Genomic DNA, 26,387 nt, shown 5'->3' on the forward strand with positions numbered 1-26,387 from the left:
AAAGGAAGGAAAGGGTATATCCCGATTAAGAAGAAACGCGGATACAACCTTAGGAAGAAACTCCTGAATAGGGCGCAGCACTACCTTGTCCTGGTGGAACACTAGGAAGGGAGCCTTGAATGACAGAGCCGCCAGCTTAGACACTCGCCGAAGCGACGTGATCGCAACCAGAAAGGCCACTTTCTGTGACAGGCGCGAAAGGGAAACTTCCCTCAGAGGCTCGAAATGCGGCTTCTGGAGAGCAACTAGTACCCTGTTCAGATCCCATGGATCTAACGGCCGCTTGTACGGGGGCACAATATGACAAACCCCCTGTAGTAACGTGCGCACCTTAGGAAGACGTGCTAGACGCTTCCGAAAAGAACACGGATAGTGCCGAGACTTGCCCTTAAAGGGAGCCGAGCGACCAACCTCTTTCCCAACCAGATTGCAGGAGGGAAGGCAAAGTAGGCAATGCCGATGGCCAGGGAGACCCTCCCTGAGCAGAACACTAAGATAAGAATATCTTCCACGAGTTGTGGTAGATCTTGGCAGACCGCGGCTGGCTAGCCCGTCTCATGGTGGCAATGACGTCGTGCTCACGGTCGACCGACGGTGAGATGCCACAGATCACGGTACCACGACCTCCCCGGCCAGTCTGGGGCGACGAGGATGGTGTGGCAGCAATCGGTAGCTGGAACTGTGACCAATCCTGAGCCAAGGCGCCTGTCGCCAGAGCTCTTTGATCGTAAGACCGCGTCATGAAAATCGGGACCTTGTTGTTGCCGAGAAGCCATGACGTCGACGTCCGTCTTCATCCTGCGTCTACAGAATTCTTGCAAACAAACGGGTGCAGAGCCCATTCCCCTGCGTCCACGCCCTGGCGACTGAGGAAGTCTGCTTCCTAGTGTCGTACGCCCGGGATGTGAACAGCTGATATGGTGTATGCTCTGTCTTCTACCCATAGCAGAATCCGCCGGACCTCTTGGGAGTCTTGTCGACTGCGTAGTCCGCCTTGGTGGTTGGTGTATGCCACCGCTGTGGATAGTCCGACTGAATTCGGATCTATTTGCATTCCAGCCACTGCAGGAAGGCTTGCAGTGCAAGATACACTGCCCAGAGCTCCAGACCACTGAGTTGAAGAGTGGACTCCTCTGAAGATGGTCTTTGACCGTCTGGAAAAGCTAAAACTCGCCTCTGGATGAGGCGCCTCCTTGAAGGAGAGACTGTCCCCTCGTCTGTAGTGAACGCTGTTTGTCCAGCGGAAGCTTCACTATCGCTGAGAGAGTGTGAAAACTCTCCAGGAGATGCCAGCGATTGGGTTCAACCTTGAAAAGTTGAAGACCCACCCGAAACTCTGGGAAGGGTCCAGCGCCATGTTCAGGTTGTGTTGGCATGCTTGTAAAGGAGAGTGCCTTGACCAGTAGATTGCCCAAGTAAAGGATCACAGAGTGACCGTGAGAGCGCGGGACTGCTCCCTCTGCTGCCACGAACTTGGTGAACACCCGTGGGGCTGTTGCCAGCCAAAGGGTATGGCTACGAAACGAAATATTCTCGTCTTTAATAACGAATCGTAGACAACGCCGGTGCCTCGGAGCAATCGGCACGTGTAGATAAGCATCCTGATGTCTATTGAAGCTAGGAAAACTCCTTGAGACAGAGAGGCAATGACGGAGCGGAGTGATGCCATCCGGAACCGCCTGGTTTTCACGTGCTCGTTAAGCAGTATAAAGTCCAGAACGGGACGGAAGGAGCCGTCCTATTTTGGCACCACGACCAGGTCGGGGCAAAATGCGTATCTGGTTCCTGAAGAGGAACAGGGATTACCGCTCTTTCCGCCTGCAGAAGAGCCTCGGCTCGGTCGGTGCGGTAGTTTGAAAACAAACTGACTCTCACTCACAGGCCCTCAACCTGCGGTAGGTAAATGCCGCTAAAGCGGGGGAGTCTGCCCCCCCGCGGTTGCGGAGTGAGAGGGCTGAAAATTATGAGGAAAAACGCTTTGGTAGCGGATCCTCCGGCTGCCTTCCCCGGGCGTGAATTGAGCCCGCTAGGAATCTATGCCCTTCTGGGCTTTTTGAGTCGTCTTTGATAGTTGAATGATTTCATTCAACCCTTACCAACAGATTATCACTAGATAAAGGCAACCTGGTTAAGCACTTCGTTGGAAGCAGCCTCTGTTCCAATCTCTCAACTACTAGCCTCTGCGTAAAAACACGGAGTTGGCGGATGCCACTGACGTCCGGCTCGTAGAGTCTCGGACAGCAATAACAGCATGATTCGCCATGCCGACATTGCGAGTTAAAGACGCTGCTGGGACCGAGAGTACCTGTGACAGCGACCCTCTGCGCAATACTAGCTGAAATAGCTTGGAGTGCCTTCACGGCTGCGACTGCCGGAGCAGCCGACCTGCCGATAGCTTCATAGACAGATTGCAACCAGAGGCCAATCTGCCTGTCAATGGCATTTTGAAGTGAAGTCCTATCCACCACTACAACTATAGATCTAGCTGCAAGCATGGAGATTGGGGGATCCACATTTGGATACTGGGTCTAGCGCCTGACCACGTCAGGGGGAGCGACACGTGTCTCATTAATACGGTCGGAGAAACGCTTATCGTGATAAGCGTGTCGTTTCTGGACTGCGTCTCTGGAGTTAGAGTGCTAAACAAGTACTCAATATATAGAGATTTCTCTTGCTGTGAAGCTGACCCCTCCACTGGAGGAGTTGAGGGAGAAATACCCAACCTTTCGTTGATGGACGCAATAAGATTATTCACTATAGCGTCACCATCCGGTGTATCCGGATTGAGAGCGGTCTCAGGAACAGAGTCCTGAACAGCTACGTCTGCCTCATCGTACAGAGAGTACTCCAGCTGGGACCTTGCCCAGTGATGTAGTCGAGGGCTAATGCCAGCGAGCCCGCTTAGGCCATCTGGGACTGTCGACCGTGTCGGATGCCTGCTCTCTGGGATGCCTGGAATCACTCTGGCGCCTTGAGATGCTCCAGATCAGGGCGGCCAGGGTCATTGCAACCATATTGCCCACGGTCTGCTTGGGGTGCAAAGTCTGTAAGATGTCAGTCATAGTCACAGACAATATATCAGCGGAAAAGAAGGGAATTTTGTTTACTTACCGTAAATTCCTTTTCTTCTAGCTCCAATTGGGAGACCCAGACAGTGGGTGTATAGCTACTGCCTCTGGAGGCCGCACAAAGAACTACACTTAAAAGTGTAAGGCCCCTCCCCTTCTGGCTATACACCCTCCCGTAGGAGTACGGATTCCTCAGTTTTAGTACCAAAGCAAGGAGGAGGAAAGCCAATAACAGCCCCTCAGTCTAGGTCTCCCAGAGCCTTGCGTCCTTCCTCCAGCCAGACATGCATGTAATGGCTGCCGGCGTCCTGAGAGAAGAAGGGGGGCGGGCCCTGGGCGTTCCTGACCAAGAGCGGGAAGCCTGCTTCCCTCTGTGCCTAGTGTGAGGGCTGGAGCATGTAAATCAGGCTCCAGCCCTCCTCGCTGCCGTGAAACAGCGTCTCTCCCCTACCCTGATTGACAGGGTGGGGGCGGGAACGATCGGAGCTGCCGGCGTCCTAGGCCCAAAAGCCGGGGACTCAATTTATAACCGCCGCCGCCGTAAAAGCGCGGACGGCGGATCCCCGGCGCACCACAAGTCACAGCAGCGCCGCCCGGTCCAGAGGGGGTCGGCGCTGCGTTCCCAGAACACAAAGTCCCCCAGATAACTGTAGGAACACCAGCTCAGTGTACGGTCCCCGGCGCACTACAACGCCCAGCCAGCCCGGAGTGCGTCTGTGCCTGCCGGGGACACAGAGTACCTGTATGATGCAGGGCCCTGTCCCTGATGGTACTCCTGCTCGGCATCCATCAGGTTCTAATGGGTCTGTGGATGGAGCCCGGCGTCAGAGCTTTGAGGCCGGCAGGATCCCACTTCCACAGAGCCCCCAAGGGGATGTGGAAGGAAAACAGCATGTCAGGCTCCAGCCCTGTACCAGCAATAGGTACCTCAACCTTACAACACCATCCAGGGGTGAGAAGGGAGCATGCTGGGGACACTATATGTGTCCTCTTTTCTTCCATCCGAAATAGTCAGCACTGCTGACTAAAATCTGTGGAGCTATGCATGGAATGTCTGACCTCCTTCGCACACAAAGCTAAAACTGGAGTACCCGTGATACCACGGGGGGGTATAGCCAGAGGGGGAGGGGCCTTGCACTTTTAATGTAGTGCTTTGTGTGGCCTCCAGAGGGCAGTAGCTATACCCCAATCGTCTGGGTCTCCCAATAGAGCGCTGAAGAAAAACAAATTCAATCCGATAACAAGATCGGAGAACTTAAGAAACAACATGAACAACATGTGCACCCGAAAAACGAAACCCTAAGAACAAATAGGGCGGGTGCTGGGTCTCCCAATTGGAGCTAGAAGAAAAGGAATTTACGGTAAGTAAACAAAATTCCCTTCTTTTTCGCTCCTAATTGGGAGACCCAGACAGTGGGACGTCCAAAAGCAGTCCCTGGGTGGGTAAAAAGATACCACATGAACGGGCTGTCAGACAGCCTCTTCCTACAGGTGGGCCACCGCCGCCTGAAGGACCTGTCTACCTAGGCTGGCATCTGCCGAAGCGTAGGTATGCACTTGATAGTGTTTGGTAAACGTGTGCAGACTCGACCAGGTAGCCGCCTGGCACACTTGCTGAGCCGTAGCCTGATGCCGCAATGCCCAGGACGCACCCACGGCTCTGGTAGAATGGGCCTTCAGTCCAGATGGAATCGGAAGCCCAGCAGAACGGTATGTGTGAAGAATTGGTTCCTTGATCCACCGCGCAAGGGTGGATTTGGAAGCTTGCGATCCCTTATGCTGACCAGCGACTAGGACAAAGAGCGCATCAGAACGGCGTAGAGGCGCCGTGCGAGAAATGTAAATCCTGAGTGCTCTCACCAGGTCCAACAAATGTAAACCCTTTTCAAATTGGTGAACTGGATGCGGACACAAAGATGGCAAAGTGATATCCTGATTGAGATGAAAGGAAGAAACCACCTTGGGAGAAAACTCCGGAATTGGACGCAGTACTACCTTGTCTTGGTGAAACACCAGGAAGGGAGATTTGCAAGATAACGCCGCTAGCTCGGACACTCTTCGAAGAGACGTGACCGCCACAAGAAAAACTACTTTTTGTGAAAGCCGAGAAAGGGAAACCTCTTTCAACGGCTCGAAAGGCGGCTTCTGGAGAGCAATGAGAACCTTGTTCAGATCCCAGGGTTCCAATGGCCGTTTGTAAGGAGGAACGATATGACAAACTCCTTGGAGAAAAGTGCGTACTTTAGAAAGCCGTGCCAAGCGCTTCTGAAAGAATATGGATAGCGCGGAGACTTGACCCTTAAGCGAGCTAAGCGACAAACCTTTTTCCAACCCAGACTGCAGGAAGGAAAGAAAAATTGGCAATGCAAATGGCCAGGGAGAAAACCCTTGAGCCAAGCACCACGCTAAGAATATCTTCCACGTCCTGTGATAGATCTTAGCTGAGGATGGTTTTCTAGCCTGTCTCATTGTGGCAACAACTTCATGAGATAAACCTGAGGCCGCTAGGATCCAGGACTCAATGGCCACACAGTCAGGTTCAGGGCCGCAGAATTCAGATGGAAAAACGGCCCTTGAGACAGCAAATCTGGACGGTTTGGTAGTGTCCACGGTTGGCCTACCGTGAGATGCCACAGATCCGGGTACCACGACCTTCTTGGCCAATCTGGAGCGACGAGTATGGCTCGATGGCAGTCGGACTTGATTTTCCGGAGAACTCTGGGTAACAATGCTAGAGGTGGGAACACATAGGGGAGTCGGAATTGCGACCAATCCTGAACCAAGGCGTCTGCCGCCAGCGCTCGGTGATCGTGAGACCGTGCCATGAAAACTGGGACCTTGTTGTTGTGCCGTGACGCCATCAGATCGACGTCCGGCGTCCCCCAGCGGCAACAGATCTGTTGAAACACGTCCGGGTGAAGGGACCATTCTCCTGCGTCCATGCCCTGGCGACTGAGAAAGTCTGCTTCCCAGTTTTCCACGCCTGGGATGTGAACTGCGGATATGGTGGACGCTCTGCTTTCCACCCACGTCAAAATCCGCTGGACTTCTTGAAAAGCTTGGCGACTGCGTGTTCCCCCTTGGTGGTTGATGTACGCCACCGCCGTGGAATTGTCCGACTGAATCCGAATCTGCTTGCCTTCCAGCCATTGTTGGAAGGCTCGCAGGGCAAGATAGATTGCTCTGATTTCCAGAACATTGATCTGCAGGGTGGACTCTTCCTGAGTCCACGTCCCCTGAGCCCTGTGGTGGAGAAACACCGCTCCCCACCCTGATAGGCTCGCATCCGTCGTGACCACTGCCCAGGACGGGGGAAGGAACGACTTTCCCTGTGACAATGAGGTGGGGAGAAGCCACCAACGCAGAGAGTCCTTGGCAGTTTGAGAGAGGGAGACAGTCCTGTCGAGGGACGTCGATTTCCCATCCCATTGGCGTAGAATGTCCCATTGTAGAGGGCGCAGATGAAACTGCGCGAACGGGACTGCCTCCATTGCTGCTACCATCTTTCCTAGGAAATGCATGAGGCGCCTCAGTGAGTGCGACTGGCTCTGAAGGAGAGATTGCACTCCAGTCCGTAGCGAGCACTGCTTGTCCAGTGGAAGCCTCACTATCGCTGAGAGAGTATGAAACTCCATGCCAAGATAAGTCAGAGATTGGGTCGGGGTTAGATGAGACTTTGGAAAGTTGATAATCCACCCGAAACTCTGGAGAGTGTCTAGTGCCACCTTCAGACTGTGTTGGCATGCCTCTTGAGAGGGTGCCTTTATAAGCAGGTCGTCTAGATACGGGATGACCGAGTGACCCTGCGAGTGCAGAACAGCTACTACTGCTGCCATGACTTTGGTGAAGACCCGGGGGGCTGTTGCCAGACCGAAAGGTAACGCTACGAACTGTAGGTGTTCGTCGTGTATGACGAAGCGTAGGAAACGCTGATGCTCTGGTGCAATCGGCACGTGGAGATACGCATCTTTGATGTCTATTGATGCTAGAAAATCTCCTTGAGACATTGAGGCTATGACGGAGCGTAGGGATTCCATCCGGAACCTCCTGACTTTTACGTGTCTGTTGAGCAACTTTAGATCCAGGACGGGTCGATACGATCCGTCCTTTTTTGGGACCACAAACAGATTGGCGTAAAAACCGTGACCTTGTTCCTGAAGAGGGACGGAGGTCACCACTCCTTCCGCCTTTAGAGCGGCCACCGCCTGCAACAGAGCATCGGCTCGGTCTGGTGGTGGAGAAGTTCTGAAGAAACGAGTTGGCGGACGAGAACTGAACTCTATCCTGTACCCGTGAGACAGAATATCCCTCACCCAACGGTCTTTGACGCGTGACAGCCAAATGTCGCCAAAGTGGGAAAGCCTCCCACCGACCGCGGGTGTGGGAATCGGAGACCGCAAGTCAGGAGGACGCCGTCTTGGCAACGGTTCCTCTGGCTGTCCTTTTTGGGCGTGACTGAGACCTCCAAGAATCTGAGCGTCTCTGGTCTTTTTGAGTCTTTTTTGACGAGGCGAATTGGGACCTGCCCGGTCCTCGAAAGGACCGATAACCAGACTGACCCTTCCTCTGTTGGGGTTTGTTTTGTCTGTGTTGCGGTAAGGATGAGTCCTTACCCTTGGAGTGTTTGATGATTTCATTCAAACGCTCTCCAAACAATCGGTCACGAGAAAAAGGCAAATTGGTTAAGCACTTCTTGGAATGAGAATCTGCTTTCCAATGTCTCAACCACAGGGCCCTACGCAAAACAACGGAGTTGGCTGACGCCACTGCCGTGCGGCTTGTAGCGTCAAGAACAGCATTAATCGCGTACGACGCGAATGCCGCCATTTGCGAGGTCAATGGTGCTACCTGCGGGGCAAATGCACGTGTGACTGAGTCGACTCGCGCAAGCCCGGCTGAGATAGCTTGGAGTGCCCATACGGCCGCAAAAGAAGGCGCTAATGACGCTCCAATCGCTTCATAGATGGATTTCAGCCAGAGCTCCATCTGCCTGTCAGTGGCATCTTTAAGTGCCGCTCCATCTTCAACTGCAACCAAGGATCTAGCTGCAAGCCTGGAAATTGGAGGATCCACTTTTGGACACTGGGTCCAACCCTTGACCACCTCAGGGGGAAAAGGGTAGCGTGCATCTTTAAGCCGTTTAGGAAAACGCCTTTCAGGATAAGCGTGGGGTTTCTGGATTGCGTCTCTAAAGTCAGCGTGGTCCAGAAAAGTGCTTAATGTACGCTTAGGGTATCTGAAATGGATTCTCTCGTGCTGCGAAGCTGACTCCTCTACAAGAGGAGCTGGTGGGGAAAAATTTAACATCTTATTGATGTTAAATATAAGATCATTAACTATGGCGTCACCATCTGGTGTATCTAGATTGAGAGCGGTCCCAGGATCAGAATCCTGATCAGTTACGTCCGCCTCATCACCCATAGATTCATCTCGCTGGGATCCTGACCATTGAGATGAATGTGAAGGCCCGTCATAGCGAGCTCGCTTAGGCTGCCCGGGGCCATCGTCCGAGTCAGAGTCTTCACCCTGAGGTGTATATGCCCGTCCCGGAGCTTGGAGCTGAGGGGGACCAGGGGGCAATGATTGCACAGTGTCCGTGGCCTGAAGTACAGGCCTAGCTCGCAATGTGTCAAGAATTTGTGACATAGTGAGAGACATTCTGTCAGCAAAAGCTGCAAACTCAGTTCCTGTCACCTGGACAGCATTCACAGGTGGTACACCCTGGGTCACGTCCAGCAGAGGTCCCGACTGTGCAAGCGCCGCAGGGGCCGAGCACTGCACACAATGGGGGTCCGTGGAGCCTGCTGGTAGAAAAGTCCCACATGCGGTGCAGGAAGCATATAATGTCTGTGCCTTGGCACCCTTGCGTTTTACGGACGACATGCTGCTGGCTCTCTGCAATGTGAGAGAGTCTATAGCCAAAGGGCGACCAGCGCTATGTAATACCAAGTATTTGTAGAAACAAAATACTAAGAATACTACTGGCACAAGAGGGGGTGAGCCCTGAGGGCTGCTTACCGCCCGCTGAATAGCGGGTAAGAGGCGCAGAATTCCTTGTCTGGGTCTCCCCGGCTCCCCTCTGCAGCTCAGCGTGTCAGCAGGAATGGCTGCCGGCGTCTGTGGAGAGGGGCGGTCCGTGGGAGTTCCCAAACAGAAGTGCGGGAAACAGTGTCCCCTCTGTGCCGATTGTGAGGGCTGGAGTATGTAAAAACGACTCCAGCCCTCGGCGCTGATGCACTGGCCAGCGTCCCGCCCCTCTCCTGACTGGCAGGTCTGGGGGCGGGAACGAACGGAAGCAGGCCGCAAAAGCCGGGGACTCGAGTTATCAGCGCGGCCGCCGTAAAAGCGCGGGCCGCGCTGAAGTCCCCGGCGCACCACAAGTGCCAGCCGCGCCGCAGTCCCAGCGGCCGGCGCGACCGATTCCCATAAGTGTGCCTGCTTCAGCGAAGCTGAATGAGGCCATGGCACAAGCGCCGTAGCGCTGATGTCCCCCGGCGCACTACAACACCCAGCATGCTGCGGTGTGAGCGCCAAATGCACGGGGACACAGAGTACCTTGAGGAAGCAGGGCCATGTCCCTGATGTACTCCGCTCCATCCAGCATCTTCTCCAGGGGCTGTAGATGGAGCACAGTCTCAGTGCCTGGAGACCAGTAAATCCCACTTCACCCAGAGCCCTGTAAAAAGGGATGGGGAAGGAATCAGCATGTGGGCTCCTGCCGCCGTACCCGCAATGGGTACCTCAACCTTACAAACACCTCCGACATACAGTGGGGTGAGAAGGGAGCATGCTGGGAGCCCTGTATGGGCCCTCTTTTCTTCCATCCGACATAGTCAGCAGCTGCTGCTGACTAAAAACAATGGAGCTATGCGTGCGTGTCTGACCTCCTGCGCACAAAGCTAAAACTGAGGAATCCGTACTCCTACGGGAGGGTGTATAGCCAGAAGGGGAGGGGCCTTACACTTTTAAGTGTAGTTCTTTGTGCGGCCTCCAGAGGCAGTAGCTATACACCCACTGTCTGGGTCTCCCAATTAGGAGCGAAAAAGAAAACTGCAACTTCGTCCCTGTCTCTGGACAGAGATCACAGGTGGTTCCTTTGGCCACATATAGCAGAGACCCCGGTTGAGCAATTGCACGCACTGGGGGTCCTGAAACCGTATGACATGCAGTACAAGCAGCATAGAAAGCCCGTGCATTGGCAACTTGTCTTTTTCTGCTGTTGTTGTCTAGCTATCTAAGAGCCTAGCCGAGGATAGCGACCGTACAGTGAATAGTCATACAAGCATGAAGTACAAATAAACACTTCAGCACATGTAGTACACGCAGCATTGAAAACTTGTGGCTTGGCACATTTGCTCTTCTGCTGCTGTTGTCTATTTATCTAGGAGCATGAGACAAGGATAGCGACATACAGTGAATGTATAGCATACAGCATGACAGTAAACACTGCAGCCCATGCAATCCAAGCAGCATTGAAAGCTTGCGCGTTAGCACCCTAGCCTTTCTGCTGCTGTTGTCTATTTATCCAGGAACATTAGCCAAGGATAGCGACATACAGTGAATGTATAGCATAGGAAATACATTAGAGGTTTTACCATACTGGAAAAATCTCACGAACCAGCGCTGAAATATAAGACAACAATAATAATAATAAGATTATTATTTTAATGCAAAAACCTAATACATACTGATAACAAAAAATAAAAAATGATAAATGATGATAATAATCCCTCAGTGCAATATAGGACTACACTATCGTGAGGCCCCGGCCGGTGGCTGTCACGATATATAGCAAAAAATGTCCTATAAGGACTTGATCTGATAAAATACTCAAGATTAAATTACCACATATATAATTTATAAAAGGATTATAAGAGCTGAGAAACCGGTAGATGGATAGCCGGTAGGTGGAAAGCAATCCTAATATGTCAAGATGCCTGCATCAAGGCAAGGACAATGTTCTGTGTTTAGTTGAATTCCCGCACGCTGCACACTGCACTCACGATCCCTGATTTAGAGCTGAGTAAACCACGCTTCTAGTATGGAATATAGCGGTAAATGTGCCAGCGCACTGGGGGCCCGTTACAGCTCCCCAGTGCGTGTTACCTGACGCTGATACCGATCAGGAGGGTGCCGTGGTATGTGGTCTTTGCGTGGGACAAAGTCTTCCTCCTAGCTGATGATAGCAGCTGATGCCGGGTCCCGAGACACAATGCCAGATGGAAGGCTGCTAGGTTTACACAGAGTTAAACTGTCCAGGACTGAAGACTTGGCTGGAAGCTTGTTTTGGGCGTTCGCCCGCCGAGAAGGTAGATCTCGTGGTGGATAGAAAGAAGAGACAGTTACGTCCGCTTCATAGTCAAGAACTGAGCAAGATCCGACGCGCGTTTCGGGGGCGTTACCGGTCCCCTTCCTCAAGGATAGCCCAGTTACTCCTTTAGGAGCTACTTATAGTTACAAGGTTAACTGCTAAAGCGCAGAAACCAAGGCAGGAATAAAAATAAATATATATGTAAATAAAACAACATACAGAATTCATATATATGTAAATAAAACAGCATACAAAATTCATATAAAATTCATATAAAAAACAGTTAAAAACTTGCAACATATATTAGTGCAGAGATTTTTTAGGGAATTGACTTCAAGAGAATCTCTCAGTAAGATATACTTATATAAAGTGTACTCATATAAAATGTAATATATAAAATATATAAAATATATATAAAATTTTTTTGGTGGCTCAGTGTGCTCCCTATATATAACAGAGAAGCTTTTTCTATTGATGTTCCTCACTTTATGTAATTAAATCATGGCTAATGTTTCTCATATTTCTATTGTGTCTCATGTTTATATATACGCACATACATAAAAAACCTGAAATAGCACTTTAGACTCTTCTAGGGATGAACTACCTCCCCACTATCCTCCAACTAATTTTAATTTGTGGTTATTAATTTATTTTTATGTTTTTTTATATATTTTTTTTTAAAAAATGTTCTGTTTTCCATTTTTTACTGTTTACCTTTTGTTTTTTAGTTTTTATTAGATGTATAACTTTTTTCCATCCATAGAATCAAAAACTTAGTCGAAGGCGAAGAGTTCAATATCATTGTTGAGTCCACTAGGTCTCAAAGTATTTAACTCAAAAATCCAGTGGCTCTCAGCCCTCGACATTTTTCTGATAAAATCCCCCCCCCTCCAATCTCTCAGTACCCTTTGTATGCCCCAAACTTGGGAACCCTTAAAAGAACCCCCATGTTTCAGCAGATAGTGTTTTGATAATGGGTGTTTGGTACATTTATTTTTTATATTTCTAATATGTTCCCCCACTCTTCTACATAGGGGTCTAATTGTTCTGCCTACATATCTTTTCTGGCAGGGGCATTGGATACAATAAATAACACCTTTGGTATGGCAAGTAATCAAATCTCTGATGGGGATTTCTTCTTGTCCCTTCAGAAAAAATTTTCGTGTGATATTTTGAATATTCTTGCATATAATACATTTCTTACAAGGATAGTAACCTTTCAAGTTACAAATACCTTCTAAATTGGGGGTTTTTTTCTTTTTCTTTTGTACAGTAGGAGCCACCAAATTACCCAGGTTATTAGCCTTTCTGTAGACGAACTTCGGAAAGGGGGGCAACAGGTCCCCAATAATTTTATCTTCCTTAAGGAGGTTCCAATACTTTCTTACAATATTTTTTAAGGACTTTGTTTGTGCTGTATATTGTAGTATGATCGGTACATTTAATTCATTTGTTTCTTCGTGAGGCATACAGACCATAGGTTTATTCTGGAGAAGGGTTTTTCTCTCAATTAATTTAGTTTGTTGGTATATATCCTCTAAAAATTTCCCCTCATACCCCTTTTCCACAAATTTGTTAGTTAGTAAAGTAGCTTCCAATTCAAAGTCCTTCATTTGACTACAGTTCCTATGAGCCCTGATAAATTTTTTATGTATGTGCGTATATATAAACATGAGACACAATAGAAATATGAGAAACATTAGCCATGATTTAATTACATAAAGTGAGGAACATCAATAGAAAAAGCTTCTCTGTTATATATAGGGAGCACACTGAGCCACCAAAAAAATTTTATATATATTTTATATATTTTATATATTACATTTTATATGAGTACACTTTATATAAGTATATCTTACTGAGAGATTCTCTTGAAGTCAATTCCCTAAAAAATCTCTGCACTAATATATGTTGCAAGTTTTTAACTGTGTTTTTTATATGAATTTTATATGAATTTTGTATGCTGTTTTATTTACATATATATGAATTCTGTATGTTGTTTTATTTACATATATATTTATTTTTATTCCTGCCTTGGTTTCTGCGCTTTAGCAGTTAACCTTGTAACTATAAGTAGCTCCTAAAGGAGTAACTGGGCTATCCTTGAGGAAGGGGACCGGTAACGCCCCCGAAACGCGCGTCGGATCTTGCTCAGTTCTTGACTATGAAGCGGACGTAACTGTCTCTTCTTTCTATCCACCACGAGATCTACCTTCTCGGCGGGCGAACGCCCAAAACAAGCTTCCAGCCAAGTCTTCAGTCCTGGACAGTTTAACTCTGTGTAAACCTAGCAGCCTTCCATCTGGCATTGTGTCTCGGGACCCGGCATCAGCTGCTATCATCAGCTAGGAGGAAGACTTTGTCCCACGCAAAGACCACATACCACGGCACCCTCCTGATCGGTATCAGCGTCAGGTAACACGCACTGGGGAGCTGTAACGGGCCCCCAGTGCGCTGGCACATTTACCGCTATATTCCATACTAGAAGCGTGGTTTACTCAGCTCTAAATCAGGGATCGTGAGTGCAGTGTGCAGCGTGTGGGAATTCAACTAAACACAGAACATTGTCCTTGCCTTGATGCAGGCATCTTGACATATTAGGATTGCTTTCCACCTACCGGCTATCCATCTACCGGTTTCTCAGCTCTTATAATCCTTTTATAAATTATATATGTGGTAATTTAATCTTGAGTATTTTATCAGATCAAGTCCTTATAGGACATTTTTTGCTATATATCGTGACAGCCACCGGCCGGGGCCTCACGATAGTGTAGTCCTATATTGCACTGAGGGATTATTATCATCATTTATCATTTTTTATTTTTTGTTATCAGTATGTATTAGGTTTTTGCATTAAAATAATAATCTTATTATTATTATTGTTGTCTTATATTTCAGCGCTGGTTCGTGAGATTTTTCCAGTATGGTAAAACCTCTAATGTATTTCCTATAAATTCAATCTGGGCAACTTTTGGGGTGTTTGCCTGTGTAACCAGCTGCAGAACTATAAGTAATCATTGGGTTAAGCGCTTACTATTGTCCTAGGACAACCGCTATTTGAATGTATAGCATACAAGCATGACAGTAAACACTGCAGCCAATGCAAGTCAAGCAGCATTGAAAACTTGTGCCGTAGCACCATTGCTCTACTGCTGCTTTTGTCTGTTTATCTGGGCGCATTAGCCAAGAATAGCGACATACAGTGAATGTATATCATAACAATAAACCGTGCAGCACATGCAAGCGAAGCAGCATTGAAAGCTTGTGCCTTAGCACAAATTGCTCTACTGCTGCTGTTGCCCAATCTGACAGTAAACACTGCAGCACATGCAAACGAAGAAGCATTGAAAGCTTGTGCCTCAGCAGCATTGCTTATTTGCTGCTGTTGCCCAGAATAGCGACAGTACAGTACAGTGCATAGCATATCAGCACACAGCCCAAAAACCCACTTCAGCATTAGTGGTGTCAGTTGCTTACCGCCCGCACAAGAGCGGGTGCGAGGTCGCCCAAAAACCTGTGACTGGTTCCGTTCTCCCAGAGTGGAAACCATAATGGCTGCCGGCTTCTCTTCCCCGTCCTGTGCAGAGGGGCGGGCCGTGGGCGAGCCCCAGCCAAGAGCGGGAACCCGGCGTCTCACTGTGTTCAGTGAGAGGGGGCTGGAGAATGCAAAGCAGACTCCAGCTCCCTGCGCTGAGCTACTGTACAGCGTCCCGCCCCTCCTCTGACTGGCAGGGCTGGGGCGGGAACGAAACGAAAACTAGGCCGCAAAGCCGGGGACTCTAGTAATAAGCGCGGCCGTCCCATGTGCACGGCCGACGCCGAAGTCCCCCGGCGCACCACAAGTCCCAGCCGCGCCACAATGTAAAAAACAACCAGCAGCGGCCAGCGCGGCCGTTTTCAATACATAAATTCACTCAGCAAAGCTGCAGTGAATAATAGCACCAGCGCTCCGCGCTGTTGTCCCCGGCGCACTAACACTCCCAGCAATGCTGGTGTGTGTGTGGGCGCGATGTGCATGGGAACACAGAGTACCTTGATGTAGCAGGGCCTGTCCCTGACGATACTCAGCTCCATATCCAGCAGGTTCTTTTGGGTCTGTGGATGGAGCTCGGTCTCTGTGCCTGGAGACCGGTAAGATCCCACTTCACCCAGAGCCCCTCATGGGGATGGGGAAGGAAAGCAGCATGTGGGCTCCGGCCTCTGTACTAGCAATAAGTACCTCAACCTTACAACACCATCCACGGGTGAGAAGGGAGCATGCTGGGGGCCCTACATGGGCCCTCTTTTCTTCCATCCGACATAGTCAGCAGCTGCTGCTGACTAAAATCTGTGGAGCTATGCATGGAAGTCTGACCTCCTTCGCACACAAAGCTAAAACTGGAGAACCCGTGATATCACGGGGGGGTATAGCCAGAAGGGGAGGGGCCTTGCACTTTTTAGTGTAGTGCTTTGTGTGGCCTCCGGAGGGCAGTAGCTATACCCCAATCGTCTGGGTCTCCCAATAGAGCGCTGAAGAAAAACCGTTTTCCAATCCGGATTGAAGGAAGGAAAGAAAAGTGGGCAAGGCAAATGGCCAGGGAGTAAAACCCTGATCAGAGCACCAGGATAAGAATATCCTCCACGTCCTGTGGTAGATCTTGGCGGACGTTGGTTTCCTAGCCTGTCTCATAGTGGCGATGACCTCTTGAGATAACCCTGAAGACGCTAGGATCCAGGACTCAATGGCCACACAGTCAGGTTCAGGGCCGCAGAATTCTGATGGAAAAACGGCCCTTGGGACAGTAAGTCTGGTCGGTCTGGCAGTGACCACGGTCGACCGACCGTGAGATGCCACAGATCCGGATACCACGATCTCCTCGGCCAGTCTGGGGCGACGAGTATGACGCGGCTGCAATCGGATCTGATCTTGCGTAACACTCTGGGCAAGAGTGCCAGAGGTGGGAAGACGTATGGGAGCCGGAACTGCGACCAATCTTGAACTAATGCGTCTGCCGCCAGAGCTCTTTGATCGCGCGACCTCGCCATGAATGCCGGGACCTTGTTGTTGTGCCGGGACGCCATTAGGTCGACGTCCGGCACTCCCCATCGGCGACAGATTTCCTGAAACACGTCCGGGTGAAGGGACCACTCCCCTGCGTCCATGCCCTGGCGACTGAGGAAGTCTGCTTCCCAATTTTCTACGCCTGGGATGTGAACCGCGGATATGGTGGATGCTGTGTCCTCCACCCACATTAGAATGCGCCGGACTTCTTGGAATGCTTGCCGACTGCGCGTCCCTCCTTGGTGGTTGATGTATGCCACCGCTGTGGAGTTGTCCGACTGGATTCGGATCTGCTTTCCTTCCAGCCACTGTTGGAAGGCCAGTAGGGCAAGATACACTGCCCTGATTTCCAGAACATTGATCTGAAGGGTGGACTCCTGCGGAGTCCACGTCCCCTGGGCCCTGTGGTGGAGAAACACTGCTCCCCACCCTGACAGACTCGCATCTGTCGTGACCACTGCCCAGGATGGGGGCAGGAAGGATCTTCCCTGAGACAATGAGGTGGGAAGGAGCCACCATTGTAGAGAGTCCTTGGCCGTCTGGGAAAGAGAGACTTTCCTGTCCAGGGACGTTGACTTCCCGTCCCATTGGCGGAGAATGTCCCATTGAAGTGGGCGCAGATGAAACTGCGCAAAGGGAACTGCTTCCATGGCTGCCACCATCTTCCCGAGGAAGTGCATGAGGCGCCGTAAGGGGTGCGACTGGCCTTGAAGGAGGGATTGCACCCCTGTCTGTAGGGACCGCTGCTTGTTCAGCGGAAGCTTCACTCTCGCTGCTCGAGTATGAAACTCCATGCCAAGATACGTTAGCGACTGTGACGGTGACAGATTCGACTTTGGAAAGTTGATGATCCATCCGAACGTCTGTAGAGTCTCCAGCGTAGCATGTAGACTGAGTTGGCATGCCTCTTGAGAGGGTGCCTTGACAAGTAGATCGTCTAGGTAAGGGATCACCGAGTGTCCCTGAGAGTGCAAGACTGCTACCACCGCCGCCATGACCTTGGTGAAGACCCGGGGGGCTGTCGCCAGACCGAATGGCAGAGCTACGAACTGAAGATGGTCGTTTCCTATCACAAAACGTAGAAAACGATGTTCTGTAGCAATTGGCACGTGGAGATAAGCATCTTTGATGTCTATTGAGGCAAGGAAGTCTCCTTGAGACATTGAGGCAACGACAGAGCGGAGGGTTTCCATCCGGAACCGTCTGGCGTGCACATGTTTGTTGAGCAGCTTTAGATCCAGAACAGGACGGAACGAGCCGTCCTTTTTTGGAACCACAAAGAGATTGGAGTAAAACCCTCGCCCTTGTTCCTGAGGCGGTACAGGAACCACTACTCCTTCCGCTCTTAGGGAGTCCACCGCCTGCAGCAGGGCATCTGCTCGGTCTGGATGTGGGGAGGTTCTGAAGAACCGAGCTGGAGGACGAGAACTGAACTCGATTCTGTACCCGCGAGACAAAATGTCTGTCACCCACCGGTCTTTGACCTGTGACATCCAAATGTCGGAAAAGCGGGAGAGCCTGCCCCCGACCGGAGATGCGGAGGGGGGGGGCTGGAAGTCATGAGGTAGCTGCTTTGGAAGCGGTTCCTCCATTTGCTTTCTTGGGGCGTGCGTGAGCCCGCCAGGAATCTGAGACTCTTTGCGTCCTCTGAGTCCCTTTGGACGAGGAGAATTGTGTCTTGCCCGAACCTCGAAAGGACTGAAACCTCTGCTGCCATTTTTTCTGCTGAGGTTTGCTTGATCTGGGCTGGGGTAAGGAAGAGTCTTTACCCTTGGACTGTTTAATGATGTCAGCCAATGGCTCGCCAAACAGTCTCTCTCTAGATAAAGGCAAGCTGGTTAAACATTTTTTGGAACCAGCATCTGCTTTCCAGTCCTTTAACCACAAGGCTCTGCGCAAAACTACCGAATTGGCGGACGCCATTGAGGTGCGGCTGGTAGATTCTAGGACCGCATTGATAGCGTAAGACGCAAACGCAGACATCTGCGAGGTAAGGGACGCCACTTGCGGCACCGCTGGATGTATGACAGCATCCACTTTTGCTAAACCAGCTGAAATAGCTTGGAGTGCCCATACGGCTGCGAATGCTGGAGCAAACGACGCGCCGATAGCTTCATAGACAGATTTTAACCAAAGGTCCATCTGTCTGTCATTGGCATCCTTAAGTGAAGCGCCATCCTCCACTGCAACTATGGATCTAGCTGCAAGTTTGGAAATCGGGGGGTCTACTTTTGGACACTGGGTCCAGCGCTTGACCACATCAGGGGGGAAAGGAAAACGTGTATCCTTAGAACGTTTAGAGAAACGCCTTTCTGGATGAGCGTCGTGTTTCTGGATTGACTCTCTGAAGTCAGAGTGATCCAAGAAAGCACTCAATTTACGCTTGGGATAGAGGAAACGAAACTTCTCCTGCTCTGCAGCTGCCTCCTCTGCAGAAGGAGCTGGGGGAGAAATATCCAACAGTCTATTGATGGCTGAGATAAGCTCGTTTACCATGGCGTCCCCATCCGGGGTATCCAGATTGAGAGGGGTTCCAGGATAAGACTCCTGATCACTCTCTTCAGACGCATCACAGGGCGACTGATTGCGCTGAGACCCTGAGCAGTGTGATGACGTTGAGGGTCTTTCCCAGCGAGCTCGCTTAGGGTGGCTGGGGCTATCATCTGAGTCATAATACTCAGCCTGGGAAGCCGGGGACCCCCTTGCAGTCTGGATTAATTCCAACTGAGGGGGATTAGCGGACAGAGACCTCGCCGTGTCCATAGACTGAGCCCCAGTCATGGATTGCAAAGTTTCAAGGATTTTTGCCATAGTCACAGACATTCCATCAGCAAAAACTGCAAAGTCTGTCCCTGACACCGGGGCAGGACTTACAGGCGTCTCAGCCTGGGTCACTACCCCTCCGGACTCCGGCTGGCGAAGCAGCACCGGATCTGAGCATTGCACACAATGGGGGTCTTTGGAACCTGCTGGTAGAGCAGCCCCACATGCAGCACACGCAGTGTACACAGCCCTAGCCTTGGCAGCCTTGCGTTTTGTGGATGACATGTTGCTGCCTCCTCAGAGCGATCTGGGGTATCCAGCCAGGAAGCGACCTCACAGTGCAAGAAATAAATAAATATATATATCTGGTGACACAGTACACCAATGCACACTGAGGCACTAGAGGGGCCAGCTGAAATGCCGCTTACCGCCCGCTTAAGAGCGGGTGTGTGGTCGCCAAAAGCCCCCTAGTCCAGGTCTCCCAGAGCCTTGCGTCCTTCCTCTAGCCAGACTGCATGTAATGGCTGCCGGCGTCCTGGGAGAGGAGGGGGGGCGGGCCCTGGGCGTTCCTGGCTAAGAGCGGGAAGCCTGCTTCCCTCTGTGCCTAGTGAGAGGGCTGGAGCATGTAAATCAGGCTCCAGCCCTCGTCGCTGCTGCGAAACAGCGTCTCTCCCCTACCCTGATTGACAGGATGGGGGCGGGAACGAAGCGGAGCTAGGCCGCAAAAGCCGGGGACTGGATTTATAAACGCCGCCGCCGTAAAAGCGCGGTCGGCGTGTCCCCGGCGCACTACAAGTCACAGCAGCGCCGCCGGTCCAGTGGGGGTCGGCGCTGCGTTCCCACAACACAAAGGTCCCCCAGTAAACTGCAGGAACACCAACTCAATCGTTACGGTCCCCGGCGCACTACAACACCCAGCCAGCCCGGAGTGTGTCTGTGCCTGCCGGGGACACAGAGTACCTGTATGATGCAGGGCCATGTCCCTGATTGTACTCCTGCTCCATATCCATCAGGTTCAACTGGGTCTGTGGATGGAGCCCGGCGTCAGAGCTTAGAGGCCGGCAGGATCCCACTTCCACAGAGCCCTACAAGGGGATGTGGAAGGAAAACAGCACGTGGGGCTCCAGCCCCTGTACCCGCAATAGGTACCTCAACCTTACAACACCATCCACGGGTGAGAAGGGAGCATGCTGGGGGCCCTATATGGGCCCTCTTTTCTTCCATCCGAAATAGTCAGCAGCTGCTGCTGACTAAAATCTGTGGAGCTATGCGTGGATGTCTGACCTCCTTCGCACAAAGCTTGAAAACTGGAGAACCCGTGATACCACGGGGGGGTATAGCCAGAAGGGGAGGGGCCTTGCACTTTTTAGTGTAGTGCTTTGTGTGGCCTCCGGAGGGCAGTAGCTATACCCCAATCGTCTGGGTCTCCCAATAGAGCGCTGAAGAAAGTCTGCTTCCCAGTTTTCTACGCCCGGGATGTGAACTGCGGATATGGTGGAGGCTGTGGCTTCCACCCACAGCAGAATCCGCCGGACTTCCTGGAAGGCTTGCCGACTGCGTGTTCCGCCTTGGTGGTTGATGTATGCCACCGCGGTGGAGTTGTCCGACTGAATTCGGATCTGCTTGCCTTCCAGCCACGGCTGGAACGCCTTTAGGGCAAGATACACTGCCCTTATCTCCAGAACATTGATCTGAAGGGAGGACTCTGGCTGAGTCCAGGTACCCTGAGCCCTGTGGTGGAGAAAGACCGCTCCCCACCCTGACAGGCTCGCGTCCGTCGTGACCACCGCCCAGGATGGGGGTAGGAAGGATTTCCCCTTCGACAATGAAGTGGGAAGAAGCCACCACCGAAGGGAGGCCTTGGCTGCCTGAGAAAGGGAGACGTTCCTGTCGAGGGACGCCGACTTCCTGTCCCATTTGCGGAGAATGTCCCATTGAAGTGGACGCAGATGAAACTGCGCAAAAGGAACTGCCTCCATTGCTGCTACCATCTTCCCTAGGAAGTGCATGAGGCGCTTCAAGGGGTGTGACTGGCCTTGAAGGAGAGATTGCACCCCTGTCTGTAGTGAACGCTGTTTGTCCAGCGGAAGCTTCACTATCGCTGAGAGAGTATGAAACTCCATGCCAAGATATGTCAGTGATTGGGCCGGTGTCAGATTTGACTTTGGGAAATTGATGATCCACCCGAATCTCTGGAGAGTCTCCAGAGCAATGTTCAGGCTGTGTTGGCATGCCACTTGAGAGGGTGCCTTGACAAGCAGATCGTCTAAGTAAGGGATCACCGAGTGTCCCTGAGAGTGTAGGACTGCTACTACTGTTGCCATGACCTTGGTGAAGACCCGTGGGGCTGTCGCCAGGCCGAACGGCAGTGCCACGAACTGAAGGTGTTCGTCCCCTATGGCGAAACGCAGGAAGCGCTGATGCTCTGGTGCAATCGGTACGTGGAGATAAGCATCTTTGATGTCGATTGATGCTAGGAAATCTCCTTGGGACATTGAGGCGATGACGGAGCGGAGAGATTCCATCCGGAACCGCCTGGTTTTTACGTGTTTGTTGAGCAGTTTTAGGTCCAGAACAGGACGGAAAGATCCGTCCTTTTTTGGCACCACGAACAAGTTGGAGTAAAAACCGTGACCCTGTTGCTGAAGAGGAACAGGGATCACCACTCCTTCTGCCTTCAGAGTGCACACCGCCTGAAGAAGAGCATCGGCTCGCTCGGGGGGCGGAGATGTTCTGAAGAATCGAGTCGGAGGACGAGAGCTGAACTCTATCCTGTAACCGTGAGACAGAATGTCTCTCACCCAACGGTCTTGTACCTGTGGCAGCCAGGCGTCGCAAAAGCGGGAGAGCCTGCCACCGACCGAGGATGCGGTGTGAAGAGGCCGAAAGTCATGAGGAGGCCGCTTTGGGAGCGGTTCCTCCGGCGGTCTTTTTAGGACGTGACTTAGACCGCCATGAATCGGAGTCCCTCTGACCCTTCTGTGGCCTGTTGGACGAGGAGAATTGAGACCTGCCCGCGGGTCGAAAGGACCGAAACCTCGATTGTACCTTCCGTTGTTGGGGTCTGTTTGGTTTGGACTGGGGTAAGGATGAGTCCTTTCCCTTGGATTGTTTAATGATTTCATCCAATCGCTCCCCAAACAAGCGGTCGCCAGAAAATGGCAAACCGGTTAAGAACTTTTTGGAAGCAGAGTCTGCCTTCCATTCACGTAGCCACATGGCCCTGCGGACTGCCACCGAATTGGCAGAAGCTACCGCCGTACGGCTCGCAGAGTCCAGGACAGCATTAATGGCGTAGGACGCAAACGCCGACGCCTGAGATGTTAAGGACACCACCTGCGGAGCAGAGGCACGTGTGACTGCATTAATCTGCGAGTGACCCGCTGAGATAGCTTGGAGTGCCCATACGGCTGCGAATGCCGGAGCAAAGGACGCGCCGATAGCTTCATAGATGGATTTCAACCAGAGCTCCATCTGCCTGTCAGTGGCATCTTTGAGTGAAGCCCCATCTTCAACTGCAACTATGGATCTAGCCGCCAGTCTGGAGACTGGAGGATCCACCTTGGGACACTGAGCCCAACCCTTGACAACGTCAGGGGGAAAGGGATAACGCGTGTCCTTAAGGCGCTTAGAAAAGCGCTTATCTGGACAAGCTCGGTGTTTCTGGACTGCCTCTCTGAAGTCTGAGTGATCCAGAAACGTACTCATCGTACGCTTGGGAAATCTGAAACGGAATTTCTCCTGCTGAGAAGCTGACTCCTCAATTGGAGGAGCTGGGGGAGAAAGATCCAACACCTGATTGATGGACGCTATAAGGTCATTCACTATGGCGTCTCCTTCAGGTGTATCTAGGTTAAGAGCGGCCTCAGGATCAGAATCCTGATCTGCTACCTCCGCTTCATCATCCAGAGAGTCCTCCTGCTGAGACCCTGAACAGTGTGATGAAGTCGAGGGAAGCTCCCAGCGAGCCCGCTTAGGCGGTCTGGGACTGCGGTCCGTGTCAGAGACCTCACCCTGGGACCTATGGGTCACCCCAGGAGCACTTTGCTGCTCCAACCGAGGGGGGCCTGGGGTCAATGATTCAACAGTGCCCGGGGCCTGTGTTACCGGCCTGGACTGCAAGGCTTCTAGTATCTTAGCAGACCATTTATCCATACTCTCAGACAGTTTGTCAGCAAATACTGCAAACTCCATCCCTGTCACCTGGACAGTGGTAGCAGGTGGTTCCACTTGGGCCACCAGTAGCAGAGGCTCCGGCTGAGTAAGTGCCACAGGGGCCGAGCATTGCACACAATGAGGATCGGTGGAACCTGCCGGTAGTATAGCCGCACATGAGGTACAGGTTGCAAAGTAAGCCTGTTCTTTGGCACCCTTGCTTTTTGCGGACGACGAAGGGAATTTTGTACTTACCGTAAATTCCTTTTCTTCTAGCTCTTATTGGGAGACCCAGACAATTGGGTGTATAGCTACTGCCTCCGGAGGTCACACAAAGTATTACACTAAAAAGTGTAAGGCCCCTCCCCTTCTGGCTATACACCCCCCGTGGGATCACGGGCTTACTCAGTTTTAGTGCCAAAGCAAGAAGGAGGAAAGCCAATAACTGGTTTAAACAAATTCACTCCGAATAACATCGGAGAACTGCAAACCGTTCAACATGAATAACATGTGTACCCGCAACAAACCAAGAATCCCGAAGGACAACAGGGCGGGTGCTGGGTCTCCCAATAAGAGCTAGAAGAAAAGGAATTTACGGTAAGTACAAAATTCCCTTCTTCTTCAGCGCTCTATTGGGAGACCCAGACAATTGGGACGTTCAAAAGCTGTCCCTGGGTGGGTAAATAAATACCTCTTGATAGGGCTGCAAGACAGCGCTCCCCTACGGGGAGGCCCCTGCCGCCTGCAGTACTCTTCTACCTAGGCCGGCATCCGCCGAAGCATAGGTATGCACCTGATAATGTTTGGTGAAAATGTGCAGACTCGACCAGGTAGCTGCCTGGCACACCTGTTGAGCCGTAGCCTGGTGGCGTAATGCCCAGGACACACCCACGGCTCTGGTTGAATGGGCCTTCAGCCCTGATGGAACCGGAAGCTCAGCAGAACGGTAGGCTTCAAGAATTGGTTCTTTGAGCCATCGAGCCATGTTGGCTTTAGAAGCCTGCAATCCCTTGCGCGTACCAGCGACAAGGACAAACAGTGCATCAGATCGGCGCATAGGCGCCGTGCGGGAAAAGTAGATCCTGAGTCCTCTGACCAGATCTAACAAATGTAAACCCGTTTCAAACCGGTGAGTCGGATGAGGACAAAATGAAGGTAATGATATATCCTGATTAAGCTGAAACGCGGATACTACCTTAGGGAGAAACTCCTGAATGGAGCGCAACACTACCTAGTCCTGGTGAAACACCAGGAAGGGAGCCTGATATGACAGAGCTGCCAGCTCATACACTCGCCGAAGAAACGTGATCGCCCTAGAAAAGCCACTTTCTGTGACAGGCGAGAAAGGGGAAACTCCCATCAGAGGCTCGAAAGGCGGCTTCTGGAGAGCAACGAGTACCTCGTTCAGATCCCATGGATCTAACGGCCGCTCGTACGGGGGCACAATATGACACTCCCTGTAGCAACGTGCGCACCTTAGGAAGACGTGCTAGACGCTTCTGAAACAACACGGATAGTGCCGAGACTTGCCCTTAAAGGGAGCCGAGCGACCAACCGTTTTCCCGACCAGAGTGCAGGAGGGCAGGCAAAGTAGGCAAAGCCGATGGCCAGGGATACACTCCCTGAGCAAAACACCAAGATAAGAATATCTTCCACGAGTTGTGGAATATCTTGGCAAACCGCGGCTGGCGAGCCCGTCTCATTGTGACCCTGACGTAATGCTCACAGTCGACTGACGGTGAGATGCCACAGATCTCGGTACCACAACCTCCTCGGCCAGTCTGGGGCGACGAGAATAGTGCGGCAGCAATCGGAAGCTGGAACTGCGACCAATCTTGAGCCAAGGCGCCTGTCGCCAGAGCTCCCGCCATGAAAATCGAGACCTTGTAGTTGCCGAGACGCCATGATGTCGACGTCCGTCCTCATCCCGCGGCTACCGATTTCTTGAAGCCAAACGGGAGCAGGTCCCATTCCCCTGCGTCCACGTCCTCGCGACTGAGGAAGACTTGCTTCCTAGTGTTGTACGTCCGGAATGTGTACGCCACCGCTGTGGATAGTCCGACTGAATTCGGTTCTGATTGCATTCCAGCCACTGCAGGAAAGCTTGCAGTGCAAGATACACTGCCCAGAGCTCTAGACCACTGAGTTGAAGAGTGGACTCCTCTGAAGACGGTCTTTGACCGTCTGTGAAAGGGGGACGTTACTGTGTAGGAACATCGACTTCCTTCCCCTTAGCGAAGAATCTTCTAATGATGCGGACGCAGATGAAACTGCGTGAAAAGGCTCGCCTCTGGATGAGGCGCCTCCTTGAAGGAGAGACTGCACCCTCGTCTGTAGTGAACGCTGTTTGTCCAGCGGAATTCACTATCACTGAGAGAGTGTGAAAACTCTATGCCAAGATATGCCAGCGATTGGGTTCAACTTAGAAGAAGTCAAAGACCTCCCCGAAACTCTGGGAAGGGTCCAGCGCCATGTTCAGGTTGTGTTGGCATGCTTCTAAAAGAGAGTGCCTTGACAAGTAGATTGTCCAAGAAAGGGATCACAGAGTGACCGTAAGAGCGCGGGACTGCTCCCACTGCTGCCATGAACTTGGTGAAAAACCCGTGGGGCTGTCGCCAGCCGAAGGGTAGGGCTACAAAACGAACTATGCCCGTAGCCAACGCCGGTGCCTTGGAGCAATCGGCACGTGGAGATAAGCATCCTAATGTCTATGGATGTTAGGAAAAACTCTTTGAGACAGTGAGGCAATGACGGAGCGGAGTGATTCCCTCCGGAACCGCCTGGTTGTCACGTGCTTGTTAAGCAGTTTAAATTCCAGAACGGGACGGAAGGAGCCGTCCTATCTTGGCACCACGACCAGGTCGAAGCAAAAGGCGTAACTGGTTCCTGAAGAGGAACAGGGATTACCACTCGTCCTGCCTGCAGAAGAGCCTCGGCTCGGTCGGAGAGGTAGTTTGAGACAAACTGACTCTCTCTCACCGGCCTTTGACCTGTGGTAGGTAAATGTCGCTAAAGCGGGGGAGTCTGCTCCCCGCGGTTGCGGAGTGAG

At 51.6% G+C, this 26,387-nt stretch overlaps 1 protein-coding gene across 1 annotated transcript in view; it reads right to left on the reverse strand.

Annotated features, from left to right (window-relative positions):
• Positions 1 to 26,387, reverse strand: part of DYNC1H1 (dynein cytoplasmic 1 heavy chain 1) — a 114,742-nt gene that overhangs the window by 75,681 nt on the left and 12,674 nt on the right. The gene's annotated exons all lie outside the window — the stretch shown is intronic.

The sequence above is a fragment of the Anomaloglossus baeobatrachus genome, chromosome 12 (assembly GCF_048569485.1).
Source record: "Anomaloglossus baeobatrachus isolate aAnoBae1 chromosome 12, aAnoBae1.hap1, whole genome shotgun sequence".
Lineage (NCBI taxonomy): Eukaryota > Metazoa > Chordata > Amphibia > Anura > Aromobatidae > Anomaloglossus > Anomaloglossus baeobatrachus.